Source organism: Triticum aestivum, chromosome 2B (genome assembly GCF_018294505.1).
Source record: "Triticum aestivum cultivar Chinese Spring chromosome 2B, IWGSC CS RefSeq v2.1, whole genome shotgun sequence".
NCBI lineage: Eukaryota > Viridiplantae > Streptophyta > Magnoliopsida > Poales > Poaceae > Triticum > Triticum aestivum.
The window spans coordinates 428060091-428076475 of NC_057798.1; positions in this window are offsets into that span (position 1 = coordinate 428060091).

Genomic DNA, 16385 nt, shown 5'->3' on the forward strand with positions numbered 1-16385 from the left:
GGGAGGCTTGACTTTTTAAACTCCACATGCATGTCCCCAGGTTGAGGTAATGGGACTTCATCTTCATCTGAGCTCATCTCCTCCTTTCCCTTAGGCTCGTTGTCTTCTTCTTCCTCAATGGTCCAACCATAATGCTCCAAGTCCCCGTAGACCTTAGGGTCTGCAAGGTAATCAGCCACATAACTTTCTCCCTTCGAATCCTCGGACGACATATTGCTCTAATCTACGGCAGAAACAACTCAAAACAAAAATAGAGGATTTCATCGTGGTACGGTGGTCAAAACCTTCGGGAGATTATATAATGAATTTTTACCGACCACAAGAAGTATCATGCAAGAAAACAGAGTCCGGAGAGCAAACTAGGTGCCCACGAGGCAGGGGGCGCGCCCTCCACCCTCGTGGACACCTCGTGTCCTTCCCGGACTACTTCTTATTTTCCTATTTTCTTAAATATCCCAAACGGAGAAAAAGTTGCTACTAGAACTATTTTGGAGTCGGTTTACTTACCATACCGCATACCTATTCCTTTTCGGAGTCTGAAACATTCTGGAAAGTGTCCCTTATGTATTCCTCCGGGGTTACGGTTTCAATCACATTAGTTCCAATATTTATGGGATTACCTGAGATATAATGTTTGATTCTTTGACCGTTCACCACCTTCGGATTTGTGGCTTCGAAGTTGTGCCTTCAAAGTTGTTGATTTTTATGGCATCGGAACGATAGACCTCCTCGATAATGTAAGGACCTTCCCATTTAGAGAGGAGTTTTCCTGCAAAAAATCTTAAACGAGAGTTGAAAAGCAACACATAATCACTTACATTAAACTCACGCTTTTGTATCCTTTTGTCATGCCATCTTTTAACTTTTTTCTTTAAACAGTTTGGCATTCTCATAGTCTTGAGTTCTCCATTTATGAATTGAGCTAATGTTAAATAACCTCTTCTTACCGGCAAGTTTGAAATCATAATTGAGCTCTTTAATGGCCCAATATGCCTTATGTTCTAGTTCGAGAGGTAAGTGGCATGCTTTTCCATAAACCATTTTATATGGAGAAATACCCATAGGATTTTTATATGCAGTTCTATAAGCCCATAATGCATCATCAAGTTTCTTGGACCAATTCTTTCTAGATCTATTAACAGTCTTTTGAAAAATCAATTTAAGCTCTCTGTTACTCTGTTCTACTTGGCCACTAGACTGTGGGTGATATGGAGATGCAATTCTATGATTAACATCATACTTAGCAAGAATTTTACGAAAAGCACCATGAATAACATGTGAACCACCATCAGTCACTAGGTATCTAGGGACTCCAAACCTCAGAAAAATAACTTCTTTAAGCATCTTAATAGAGGTGTTATGATCAGCACTACTAGTTGGAATAGCTTCTACCCACTTAGTAATCTAATCAACAACAACTAAAATATGTGTATACCCATTAGAGGAAGGAAATGGTCCCATATAATCAAAGCCCCAAACATCAAATGGTTCAATAACAAGTGAATAATTCATAGGCATTTCTTGACGTCTACTAATATTACCAATTCTTTGACATTCATCGCAAGACAAGACAAACATACGGGCATCCTTGAAGAGAGTAGGCCAATAAAAACCGGATTGCAATACCTTATGCGCAGTTCTATCTCCAGCGTGGTGTCCTCCATAAGCCTCGGAGTGACACTTGCGTAGGATTTGTTCCTGTTCATGCTCAGGTACACAACGTCTAATAACACCATCTACTCCTAGTTTATAAAGGTGTGGGTCATCCCAGAAGTAATGTCTTAAATCATAAAAAAACTTTTCTTTTGTTGGTACATGAAACTAGGTGGTATAAATTTAGCAACAATGTAATTAGCATAATCAGCATACCATGGAGCAGTACAAGAAGCATTCATGACAGCTAATTGTTCGTCAGGAAAGCTATCATCAATAGGTAGTGGGTCATCAAGAACATTCTCTAACCTAGACAAGTTGTCTGCAACGGGGTTCTCAGCTCCCTTTCTATCAATAATATGCAAATCAAATTCTTGTAGTAGGATAACCCATCAAATAAGTATAGGTTTAGCATCTTTATTTTCCATAAGATATTTAATAGCAGCATGATCAGTGTGAACAGTTACTTTAGAGTCGATGATATAAGGTCTAAACTTATCACAAGCAAATACAACTGCTAAAATTCTTTTTGAGTAGTAGCATAATTTCTTTAGGCATTGTCTAGAGTTTTACTAGCATATTGAATAACATTTAGTTTCTTATCAACTCTTTGTCCTAGAACAGCACCTACGGCATAATCACTAGCATCGCACATAATTTCAAAGGGTAAATTCCAATCAGGTGGCTAAACAATAGGTGAAGAAATCAAAGCTTTCTTAAGTATTTCAAATGCTTCTACATAATCATCATCGAAGACAAAAGGAATATCTTTTTATAAGAGATTAGTCAGAGGCCTAGAAATTTTAGAGAAGTCCTTAATAAACCTCCTATAAAAACCGCCATGACCAAGGAAACTTCTTATACCTTTAATGTCTTTAGGACACGACATCTTTTCAATAGCATCAACTTTAGCTTTATCAACTTCAATACCTCTTTCAGAAATTTTATGCCCCAAGACAATGCCTTCATTAACCATAAAGTGGAATTTTTTCCAATTCAAGACAAGATTAGTTTCTTCACATCTCTTCAAAACTCGATCAAGGTTGCTCAAGCAATCATCAAAAGAAGATCCATAAACGGAGAAATCGTCCATGAAAACCTCAACAATCTTTTCAAAAAAGTCAGAGAATATAGCCATCATGCATCTTTGAAAGGTAGCAGGCGCATTACATAAACCAAAAGGCATACGCCTATAAGCAAAAGTATCGAAAGGGCAAGTAAAACTGGTCTTTTCTTGATCCTCTTTTGACACAGGTATTTGAGAGAAACCAGAGTAACCATCTAGAAAGCAAAAATGTGTATGTTTGGATAATCTTTCTAGCATTTGATCAATAAAAGGCAAAGGGTAATGATCCTTTTTAGTAGCTTTATTTAATTTGCATAAATCAATTACCATCCTATAACCTGTAACAATTCTATGCGGGATCAATTCGTCTTTATCATTAGGAACGATAGTAATACCTCCCTTCTTAGGGACACAATGGATAGGACTTACCCACTGACTATCAGCAATGGGATAAATTATACCTGCCTCCTGGAGCTTTAGTATTTCTTTTCTTACCACTTCTTTCATCTTAGGATTTAACCGTTGTTGGTGATCGACAACTGGTTTGGCGTCTTTCTCCAATTTTATTTTGTGTTGGCATAGAGTGGGACTAATGCCCTTAAGATCATCAAGAGTATATCCAATAGTAGCACGGTGCTTCTTCGGAGTTTTCAATAATTTCTCCTATTCCTGCACTGAAAGGTTAGCACTAACAATAACAGGATATATCTTCTTTTCATCAAGATAAGCATATTTAAGAGTATCAGGTAGTGGTTTAAGCTCAAACACGGGATCACCCTTGGGTGGTGGAGGATCCCCTAGAATTTCAACAGGCAAGTTGTGTTTCAAAACAGGTCCCTGTTTAAAGAATACTTTATCTATTTCCCTTCTTTCATTCATAAACATATCATTTTCATGGTCTAGCAAATATTGTTCTAAAGGATCATTAGGAGGCACGACAATAGAAGCAAGACCAATAATTTCATCCTTACTAGCCAATTCTTTATCATGGGGTTGTCTACGAAATTTATCAAAATTAAAGTCATGAGACATATCCCCTAAACAAATCATAACAATATCCTTTTTGCAGTCTATGTTAGCATCAACAGTATTCAAGAAGGGTCTACCAAATATAATGGGACAAAAGTCATATTGTGGGGCGCCAAGAATAAGAAAATCAGTAGGATATTTAACTTTCCCACACAAGACTTCAACATCTCTAACAATCCCAACTGGTGAAATAGTATCTCTATTGGCAAGCTTAATTGTAACATCGGTTTCTTCTATCTCAGTAGGTGCAATATCATGCATAATTTCTTTGTATCAGGAATGAGGTATTGCACTTGCACTAGCACCCATATCACATAAGCCATGATAACAACGATCTCCTATTTTAACAGAAATAATAGGCATGCCTACAACAGGTCTATGTTTATTTTTAGTATCGGGTCTAGCAATTCTAGCAGCTTCATCACAGAAGTAAATAACATGCCCATCAATATTTTCAGCCAAGAGATCTTTAACCATAGCAATACTAGGTTCAAGTTTAATTTTCTCAGGTGGTGTAGGTGTTCTAGTATTACTCTTATGAACCACAGTTGAAGCTTTAGCATGATCCTTTATCCTAACAGGGAAATGTGGTTTCTTAATATAGGTAGTAGGAACAATAGGATCATTATAAGTGATAGTATTTTCTTCAACTTTAATAGGTGCAACTACTTTTACTTCAATGGGAGGATTGTATTTAAACCACTTCTCCTTAGGGAGGTCAACATGAGTAGCAAATGATTCACATAAAGAAGCTACTATCTCAGAGTCAAGTCCATATTTAGTGCTAAATTCACGAAAAGCATCGGTATCCATAATAGATTTAACACAATCAAACTTAGGTGTTATACCTGACTCCTTACCTTCGTCGAGATCCCAATCTTCCGAGTTGCGTTTAATTATTTCCAATAAATCCCATTTGAATTCAATAGTCTTCATCATTAAAGAGCCCGTACAAGAAGCATCGAGCATGGAGCGATTATTGAGAGAAAGCCGAGCATAAAAATTTTGAATAATAATTTGTCTTGAGAGCTCATGATTGGGGCATGAATATAACATTGACTTAAGCCTCCCCCAATCTTGAGCGATGCTTTCTCCTTCGCGAGGCCAAAAATTATATATATAATTACGATCACGATGAACAAGATGCATAGGATAAACTTCTGATGAAATTCCAATTTCAATCGGTTGTAGTTACATGATCCCATATCATCACATAGCCTAAACCATGTCAATGCCTTTCCTTCAAAGATAAAGGGAAGACCTTCTTCTTGATAACATCCTTGTGCATACCTACAAGATTAAATAATCCACAAACTTCATCCACATAGATTAGGTGCAAATCGGGATGCAATGTTCCATCTCCTATAATAGGATTAGTGTAACACCCACGATGCGGCTATATCTCCCACGTGTCGAAGCACGACTTAGAGGCATAACCGCATTGTGGTTTTGTCGCAAGAAGGGTCATCTTCACACAATCCCATGTAATGAACAAGACTGGGATAAAGAGTTGGCTTACAATCGCCACTTCACACATGTACTTAAATAAATCATACATCATTCAGAGTACACACATAGTCCGACTACGGACAAAGCCAAAAGAAAAGAAGATAACCCAACTGCTAGATCCCCGATCGTCCCAACTGGGCTCCACTACTGATCAACATGAAACAAAACATAGCAACAACCAAGATCTTCATTGAGCTCCCATCTAAGCTCGGTTGGATCACCTACACTAGTATCATCGGCACCTGCAACTGTTGTGATAGTATCTGGTGAGTCACGAGGACTCGGCAATCTCAAAACCCGTGAGATCAAGACTATTTAAGCTTATGGGTAGGAAGTGGTAATGAGGTGGAGTTGCAGCAAACACTAAGCAAATATGGTGGCTAACATACGCAAGTAAGAGCGAGAAGAGAAGCAACGGAACGGTAGAGAAGCTAGAAGTAATCAAGAAGTGATCCTGAAACTACTTACGCACAATCATAACACAAAGTCCGTGTTCACTTCCCGGACTCCGCCGAAAAGAGACCATCACGGCTACACACGCGGTTGATGCGTTTTAATTAAGTCAAGTGTCAAGTTCTCTACAATCGGATATTAACAAATTCCCATCTGCCACATAACCGCGGGCACTGCTCTTGAAAGTTTATACCCTACAGGGGTGTCCCAACTTAGCCCACCACAAGCTCTCACGGTCAATGAAGGATATTCCTTCTCCCAGAAAGACCCGATCAGTCTCGGAATCCCGGTTTACAAGACATTTCGACAATGGTAAAACAAGACCAGCAAAGCCGCCCGATGTGCCGACAAATCCCGATAGGAGCTGCACATATCTCGTTCTCAGGGCACACCGGATAAGCGAAGCGTACAGGTACCAACGTAACCCAAGTCGCCAAGGGACGGTCCCGCACGGTGCTCTAGTTTGGACCAACACTCGGAGGAGCACTGGCCCAGGGGGGGGGGGGGTAAAATAAGATGACCCTTGAGTCTGCAGAACCCAAGGGAAAAAGGCTTAAGTGGCAAATGTTAAAACCAATGTTGGGCCTTGCTGGAGGAGTTTTATTCAAAGCGAGCTGTCAAGGGGGTCCCATAAATCACCCAACCGCGTAAGGAACGCAAAATCAAGGAACATAACACCGGTATGATGAAAACTAGGGCGGCAAGAGTGGAACAAAACACCAGGCATAAGGCCGAGCCTTCCACCCTTTACCAAGTATATAGATGCATTAATTAAATAAGAGATATTGTGATATCCCAACATAATCCTGTCCATCATGGAGCAATCTTCAACTTCACCTGCAACCAACAACGCAATAAGAGGGGCTGAGAAAAGCGGTAACATAGCCAAGTAATGGTTTTCTTGGAAGGGTGAAAAAGTTATAGGTTGACATGGCAATATGGGAGGCATGGTAAACAAGTGATAGGTAGTGCAGCATAGCAATAGAACGAAGCAACTAGCAAGCAAAGATAGAAGTGATATCGAGGGTAATGGTCATCTTGCCTGAAATCCCGCTAGGAAGAAGAACGAGTCCATGAAGAAGACAAGCGGACGTAGTCGAACGAATCCTCACAACTCCAGAACAAAACCGAAGCTAACAAGAGGAACAAACCGGAAAGAAGCAAACATGGTAAACACACAAGCATAAACATGTCATGATGCACAAACAAGTATGATGCATGTCCGGTTTAGAAGGCATGGCATGGCAATATGCACAAACAATACTACAAATTAAGTGGAGCTCAATATGCAACGAGTTGCATATTGATGGAACACCACATCAATTATTTAGTTCACTCTCGTTTAGGTACCCAACAATATTAAATGCTTTTAAACATGGCAAGAGGTGAAACCTAATAAAACTACCTATCTAGACAAGTTTAAATGAGGCCGGAACAACTAACAACAATTCCGGAAATCCCCATGTGTATAATTTGAGTTTGGAACTGTTCTGCCATAAAACATATTTTATTGTTGTTAAACAGGAAAATAAAGTGCACCAAGTTAATCTATGCATTTTTCTAGACCATTTACATATAAAGTTTGTTAAAAACCGAGCTACGGTTAATTAGTTATGAAATAAATCATTTTAACATGGCATTTATGCAAAATTAAACAAACAGCAAGTTTAACCATATTTAACATGGATGAAAGAAGCAGATTATGAATCTAGATGAAAAAATAAGCATTTTACATATATAAAGTTTTTACATATGATGCACCACTTGTGAGTTATTAAATGCATGAACTCTAGGGGTTTTCTAAAAAACTGCAGTCTCTGGATAATGCTAAAACGTAGATCTAAAAAAACAAGACACGGGCCGAAACTGCTGGGCGCTGGGGCGCTCACCATGGGCCAGGCCCAGTTCGGTGCAGAGGCTGGAGGAGGCCGGGCTGCATCTGGCGAAGAGAAGGAGCATGTTGGGCCTCGTTCAACGCGACCGATGCAGGGGAAGCAAGGTGAGGCGGCAGTGGGACTTGGCGCGGAGGCAGGTGGGTCAATGCAGGCGGTTGCTCGAGCAGGACTTGGTGCTGGTCGTCGTCCTCGCGTGCTCGCATGCAGAAGCAGGGGAATGGCGCACCGGCGCGATGCAGAGGAGGCAGCAGACGGCGGGGCGCGGGGAGATCGGCCGGATCCTACGAGGGAAAGGCCGGGACTGGCTTGAACGGGTCGGGGAAGAGCCGGACTTGCTAGATCTTGCGAGGGTTGGAGCAAGGCGCGGCTGCAGGGGGCGATGAAGACCTTGGCGCGCCATGGCTCGAAGAAGGTCTTCACGGCAATGATCTCCGGCGAAGCAGGATAACGGGGCGATGACGGGGTCTACATGGGGGAAGCCGGAGGAGGTGGATCCGGCGCGGGTGGAGCTTGAGCAAGGCTCGCATGGCGGCGGCTAGAGGGTGCAGCAGCTGCTGCTGCTGCCGGCGGCGAGGTCAAGGCAGTTTGGACACTGGTGGTGAAGCGTGAGGAAGGAGAGGCCGGAGCGATGACGAGCCGAAGGACGGCGAGGAAGAGGGAGCTCCTCTCCCTGGCTCAAGGAGGGAGACAAGGGGAAGGGGTGTGGAGGAGGAGAGGATGGGGCAAGGGCACCGATCCTCTGTGCGCGCGTGTCTCCAGGCGGTTGAGGTCGAACGGAGGAAGAAGGAGGCGTGGGCGCTAATGAGGCTAGGGGGCATCGGGCCACGGTGGTGGTGGATCGGGATAGAGAGCAAGAGAGGTGGGGGCGCGAGCGTAGGGCGAGGGGATCGGGCGCTGGCGGCACTGGAGGGAACGAGGGCAAGGGAGATGGGGATCGAGGAGAGAAGTGGGATCAGGCTAGGGTTAACGGGGGTTAGCTGGGCCTCCAGGGGCAAATGGGCCGGTCTGGTCTAGCTGGTTAGGTAGTGGGCTGCGGCTGGTCTCCCCTCCCTTTCTTCAAAACATGTTTCTCCCATTTGATAAAACAAACAGGAAATATAGAAAAGCGCAAAGGCCCTGGTGAGACATTGTGAAGATTGCATAAGTTTCCTGGACTTATTTAAATGTGCTTGAGCCAGAAAAATTGTAGAGAGACAAGTTGAAGGGTTTGAAAAACAAACTCATTTGAAATACATTCAAATGGGTTTGAATAGGAAGTGGGTGTTTGGAAGGTCCAAAAAATATTGAGATTTTTGGTGGAGCTCGCGAAAATGGCGAAAGAATTTATTGGACAGAGTTTGAGGTCGAGAAGTGAGATAACAAAGGCATGGGGAATTATTTTGCAAGTGGGTTGCGGTTAATTCCAAATAAATGGAATAATTTTATTATAGCTCCCTAATAATATTGAGAGGCTTTAATATGTTATAAAGAGAAATCACAAGTGAATTCCCTCGATTTAAATGGATCAGAGACCCATGCAATTTGTTTGAGTTTTAGTTGGTTTGAGAAATTGATGGCGTGATGACATGATGCAATGCAAAAAAAAAAGAGCAAGCACAACTGAAACACACGGTGATCACGAAAATATGGAAGTCTTCTGAAGCGTCGGTCTTGGAGCGTTACAATTAGCTAGCAGTTTCTCTATCATACCCGAAGGAATTTCAAAGTAAACATTTTCAGTAGGTTCAGTAGGTTGAGGAGAAACTCTTTGCTCTACTGGTCGGGGTGAAGATACCCCGAACAAACCCCTCAAAGGATTACTTTCCATAGTAACAAGTGACAATAAATTTCAGCACACTATATAATTTTTTCCTTACCAAGTTCCACTTACCAAAGGCGCTTCACTCCCTTGCAACGGCGCTAGAAAAGAGTCTTGATGACCCACAAGTGTAGGGGATCTATCGTTGTCCTTTCGATAAGTAAGAGTGTCGAACCCAACGAGGAGCAGAAGGAAATGACAAGCGGTTTTCAGTAAGGTATTCTCTGCAAGCACTGAAATTATCGGTAACAGATAGTCTTGTGATAAGGTAATTCGTAACGGGTAACAAGTAACAATAGTAAATAAGGTGCAGAAAGGTGGCCCAATCCTTTTTGTAGCAAAGGACAAGCCTGGAAAAACTCTTATATGACGGAAAACGCTCCCGGGGACACATGGGAATTATCGTCAAGCTAGTTTTCATCACGCTCATATGATTCGCGTTCGTTACTTTGATAATCTGATATTTGGGTCGACCGGTGCTTGGGGACTGCCCTTCCTTGGACAAGCATCCCACTTATGATTAACTACTCTCGCAAGCATCCGCAACTACGGAAGAAGAATTAAGGTAAACCTAACCATAGCATGAAACATATGGATCCAAATCAACCCCTTACAAAGCAATGCGTAAACTAGGGTTTAAGCTTCTGTCACTCTAGCAACCCATCATCTACTTATTACTTCCCAATGCCTTCCTCTAGGCCCAAACAATGGTGAAGTGTCATGTAGTCGATGTTCACATAACACCACTAGAGGAAAGACAACATACATCTCATCAAAATATCGAACGAGTACCAAATTGACATGACTACTTATAGCAAGACTTCTCCCATGTCCTCAGGAACAAACGTAACTACTCACAAATCATATCATGTTTATAATCATGGGAGTATTAATATGCATATAGGATCTAAACATATGATCTTCCACCGAATAAACCAACTAGCATCAACTACAAGGAGTAATCAACACTACTAGCAACCCACATGTACCAATCTGAGGCTTTGAGACAAAGATCGGATACAAGAGATGAACTAGGGTTTGAGAGAATGGTGCTGGTGAAGATGTTGATGGAGATTGACCCCCTCTCGATGAGACGATCGATGGTGATGATGATGGTGGTGATTTCCCCCTCCAAGAGGGATGTCCCCGGCAGAACAGCTCCACCGGAGCCCTAGATTAGTTCCGCCAAGGTTCCACCTCGTGGCGGCGGTGTTTCATCCCGAAAGCTTATTCTTGATTTTTTTTCAGGGCGAAAGACTTCATATAGCCAAAGATGGGCCACGGAGGCCTGCCAGGTGGCCCATGAGGTAGGGGGCGCGCCCAGGGGGGTAGGGCGTGCCACCACCCTCGTGGACGGTGAGTGGCCCCCCTCTGGTATTTTCTTCACTCAGTATTTTTTATTAATTCCAAAAATAACTTCCGTCAAGTTTCAGGACTTTTGGAGTTGTGCAGGACAGGTCTCTAATATTTGCTCCTTTTCCAGCCCAGAATTCCAGCTGCCGACATTCTCCCTCTTCGTGTAAACATTGTAAAATAAGAGAGAAAAGACATAAGTATTGTGACATAATGAGTAATAATAGCCCATAATGCAATAAATATCAATATCAAAGCATGATGAAAAATGGACGTATCAGGGTCCACCGGGTCTCGACTATTATTGACTCGTCAGATAGCATCAATGTTGGTTCTGCTGTCTTGATTTTGGAGAAGAATTACCAGTTCATCTGCCTCAAATAGAAATTGGGGCGGCTTAAGCGTCACTGCAATGACATGGTAGAGCTCATGGCGGCTCTTATCAAATACGCCGACTCTGACAATACTAAATATCTGGGGTCTAACGAGGAGAAGTCTAACAAGGGGAAGACGAACGACAATGGAAAAGGGAAGCAACCAAATGTGAGAGGAATAGCCAGGGTGGTAACGGTAAGCACAATCAACCTAACGGCGGGTCAGATTTTGTGGCCAATACCAACACCCAGAATGACGGTCAGCGTCGAAGAGAGAAACCACAACATCGAACTAGGGGGGGGTCAAAGTTCAGCCTTGAGGCGATGTTGAACCAACCTTGCCCAAAGCATGCTTATCCAGATAGGCCATGGACTCTCATGTGGAAAGACTATTTCATCATGAAGGAGTATAAAAATTCCAGCTTTCATCAGAACCACCATAACAACAATGGACTGAATGGCAGGCCAGGATCCAGTTCACACGGGTTCGGCTTTAGAGGTGACGGCTCAAATTCCGGTTTTCAAGGTTAGGGCAATCAAAGCGGCTTTAACCAGCAACCCAATCAAGGCAATCAGCAATAATAATCAGGGTATCAGAGTAATCCAAAGTATCTTAGCAGCGGCCAATACCATGTCTTCACCACAAGCCTGTGTAAGCGAGATCGGAAGGTTCATAAGCGAGCAGTAAGTGCAGTTGAGCCGGCAGTACCTCAATACTTACGATGGTCAGAGCAACCAATTGTATGGAGCCAAGAGGATCACCCGCCCCAGTTTGACAACCCGGGTCAGCTAGCTTTCGTGGTGTCTCCTCGGGTTAGAAGTTACAATTTCCCCAAGGTGCTTATGGACGGAGGCAGTAGTATCAACATCCTTTATTATGATACTTTTTGCCGGATGAATTTGACTGACAAAGATCTTAAGCCGTCCTCTATAGTCTTTCATGGGGTGGTGCCTGGTAAGTCTGCCTACCCAGTTGGTAAGATTGCTTTGGAAGTAGCTTTTGGCAATGAACACAATTACAGGGCAGAGACATTGAATTTTGAAGTGGTCAAGATCAAAAGCTCCTATCACGCTCTGTGTGGACGGCCGGCTTACGCCAAGTTTATGGCATGTCCTTGTTATGTGTATCTGCAGCTTAAGATGCTGGGTTGCAAGGGTACCATCATGATACGTCTCCATCGTATCTACTTTTCCTAATGCTTTTACTCTTGTTTTGGACTCTAATTTGCATGATTTGAATGAAACTAACCTGGACTAACGTTGTTTTCAGCAGAACTACCATGGTGTTGTTTTTGTGCATAAATAAAAGTTCTCAGAATGGAATGAAACTTTGCAAGGATTTTTTATACAATAAAAGAGAATTTCAAGAGCCAAGAACCACCGGAGGGGGTCACCTGGGTGGGCACAACCCACCAGGGCACGCCACCCCCTCCAGGCGCACCCAGGTGGGTTGTCCCCACCTGGTGGCCCCGCAGACCCTAAAACCGACGTTATGAAGTCACATATTTCCAGAAAAAATCAGGGAGAAAGAATTATCGCGTTCCATGAGACAAAGCCGCCGCCGTCTCCTGTTCTTCATCGGGAGGCCAGATCTGGAGTCCGTTTGGGGCTCCGAAGAGGAGGATCTTCGATCTTCGTCATCACCAACACTTCTCCATCGCCAATTTCGTGATGCTCCCCACCGGGAGTGAGTAATTCGTTCGTAGGCTCACCGGTCGGTGAGGAGTTGGATGAGATTCATCATGTAATCGAGTTAGTTTTGTTAGGGTCTGATCCCTAGTGTCCATTATGTTCTGAGATTGATGTTGCTATAACTTTGCCATGCTTAATGCTTGTCACTTTGCGCCCGGGTGCCATGATTTCAGATCTGAACCAATTGTGTTATCACCATTATATCCATGTCTAGATCTGATCTTGCGAGCTATAGTCACCTACTACGTGTTATAGTATGGCAACCCCGGTGATGACCGCAGTTTGAGGAGTTCATGTATTCATGTTAATGCTTTGTTCCGGTTCTCTATTAAAAGGAGGCCTTAATATCCCTTAGTTTCCAATAGGAACCCGCTGCCACGGGAGGGTAGGACAAAAGATGTCATGCAAGTTCTTTCCATAAGCATGTATGACTATTTATGGAATACATGCCTACATTATATTCATGAACTGGAGCTAGTGCCGTATCACCCTAGGTTACGACTGTCTCATGATTGTCGGCGTTCTGGATACAGGGGTACCCTGACTTGCCTGCCTGTGGCCCGTGGTGTGGCTCCATCGACGGCCTGGTCTGGCCTAGTTTCGACATCAACAACCCAAGACCCCATGAGAGGCCAAGCTTCGCGAGGCGGACGACATCAAGACCTCCAAAGAGATCAGACTCCTCAGGCTGGCTCCTGAGGAGTGGAGATTTCTATGCAAGGCACACCTCATGAGGTTCGGGTGACGTGAGCCATGATGATCGAGGCCAGGCGGGCGCCAGCGAGTGCAGAGTACCAGTTTCCTCTTTGGTGCAAAGGAGGCAAGCAGCAGGCGCGGAGTCCCGAAGGAGCAGCCAAAGGTTTCCATTCCCGTACAACAAGACCAGGACTGCCAGGACGGCAGGACGGAGGTCATCGTCGATCCCACCGCAGCGTCACAAGCAGAGGCTTTTGCAGGCGAAGACCACTTTAGTCAGGATAAGATGTACTTGTTGTCTCCCTTCAAATTTGGCCTTTGTGGGATCCCTTTCCGCCTCCATGCGGGAAGAGGACAAAGGCCACTATAAATAGGACCTAGCCACCACCAAGGAGGGGGATGGGATCCATTCCACCCTCACCAGCTCATCAGCTCACTTGAGCCCAAGAACACGATTCCTGAGGTTGTTCTCCACTGTACTAGTTCCTCCTCAGCCCCTCGAGGCAAATCCACCACAATGCAGGAGTAGGGTTTTACACCGCAAGGTGGCCCGAACATGGGTAAATTGTGGTGTCCCATTTCCTTCGAGCTCGGCGCATTAGGCTATGAGATTAGCAAGTCGGCATACTAGGGAGAGTGAGATCTTCACACGCACCCTAGAGTTCAAACCTGTCAAGGGTTTGCGGAACCCGTAATCCGACATTTGGGGCTCCAGGTAGGGATGCGTCGGAGCTTCTCTTTCGTCGACCAACTCGCCATCGCTCCACCGCTTCCATGGCTAATGCACGCCGAGCTCGTGCTGAGCACCGGGCCGCCCTTGCTGCCTGCGTTGCTCAGACAGCGCTGGTAGGCGACGGCTGCCCTCGCCGACCCCCGCGCTGGTGGCGAACGCCGCCACAGGCCCCGCAGGCCACGAGTAACAGGCCTCTTCACTACATCTGTCTGTGTGCCGCGGACGGGCGCACCACCACTCCATCACTACTCTAGCTACTTCGTCCTCTCATGCTCCTTGTGGCCCAACGAACGTGTAGGCCGCTCTGCTCATGGCACGCGAGCTCCTACGCTACCTCCCGGTCAACGACCTCTACAAGGACCGGCTCGACCGCATCGCCGAGCTCTTCAGCACCACTGGGAACTCTACTGCACCAGCTCACTCGCTGCCTCAACTTCCTCCTGCTGTGGGAGGAATAGCTCATGGGGCTCCTCCCCCGCCTCCAAGGCAAGACACCATCATCGAGCCAAGGCGGGTGGCACCTCGGCATGACCCGCAGCGTCAGGTGCCCGTGCATGATGAAGCGAGCTGCCAGGTGGTCCAACGGCCACCAGAAGATGCACGCACGCTCCCGACGCCACATCAAGACCGCGCGCCGCCTGTGGTGGAGGTGCATGAATGCCAAGACCAGGCTCCACCACCACGGCGGGCTCTCGTGACCAAAACGGGGTGTCGCGCATTCACTCCAGAGTTGCGCTGCATCCTCTGGCTAGGGAAGTTCAAGCTCGACCTGCCTCCATGCTATGACGGCACCACCGACCCCTCCGAGTTCCTGCAGCTCTATGAGCTGAGCATCGAGGTGGCCAGCAGCGACGAAAAGGTCATGGCAAACTGGTTCCCCATGGCCCTCAAGGACGGCACACGCTCCTGGCTCTTGAATGTGCCCGTGGGATCGATCTCCTCCTGGGACAAGATGAGGGAACATTTCATCGCCAACTTCCAGAGCACTCGCGACCGCCCGCCGGCCGCGGGTGACTTGCGACGCATCAAGCATCAACCCAAAGAGATCCTGCAGAAGTACATCCATCGCTTCAACAATGTTCGCCTCAAGATTCCCAAGGTGTCGGATGAAGCCATTATCTCGGTGTTCACCGACGACATCCGCGATGTCAAGATGAAGGAGGAGCTTGCCATAATGAAGACCTATGCACGACCGTGGAGATGTTCTACATGGAAACCAAGTGCGCGAGAGCTTAGGAGGGATGCCTTTCCCTCCTCGAGTTCCCCGATGCAGACCCAGAAGAAAAGAAGGCCAAGGCCAAGGATGTGAAGCACAAGGGACCGGCAGTGCTCGCAGCCGAGCCAGAGATAAAGCGTGGCTGCGATCACCCAGACTCATCCAAGGGCAGCCGCCCGTTCTGCGTCTTCCACAACATGCACAGCCACAATGACTGCCAGTAGCTTAGGGCCATCCACGACGGGCGCCTTGGTCGTCGCCCCAAGCGCAACGATCGAGGCTACGATCGTGAAGGAGGCCGAGGTGGAGGACGCTGGGACGGCCGCGACTCCCATCAGGAGTGGTGCGACCAGCCTCGGGAGCACCGCTGGAAGGGCCAACCTCGCGAGGGCGCCTGGAGGGATCAGCCTTGCGAGGATCGGTGATGTCTACTACACAACCTTCTTCTTGTAGACGTTGTTGGGCCTCCAAGTGCAAATGTTTGTAGGACAGTAGCAAATTTCCCTCAAGTGGGTGACCTAAGGTTTATCAATCTGTGGGAGGCGTAGGATGAAGATGGTCTCTCTCGAACAACCCCGCAACCAAATAACAAAGAGTCTCTTGTGTCCCCAACACAACCAATACAGTGGTAAATTGTATAGGTGCACTAGTTCGGTGAAGAGATGGTGATACAAGTGCAATATGGATGGTAGATATAGGTTTTTGTAATCCGAAAATATAAAAACAGTAAGGTAACTAATGATAAAAGTGAGCACAAATGGTATTTCAATGCTTCGAAACAAGGCCCAGGGTTCATACTTTCACTAGTGCAAGTTCTCTCAACAATGATAACATAATTAGATCATATAACAATCCCTCAACATGCAACAAAGAGTCACTCCAAAGTCACTAATAGCAGAGAAGAAACGAAGAGATTAT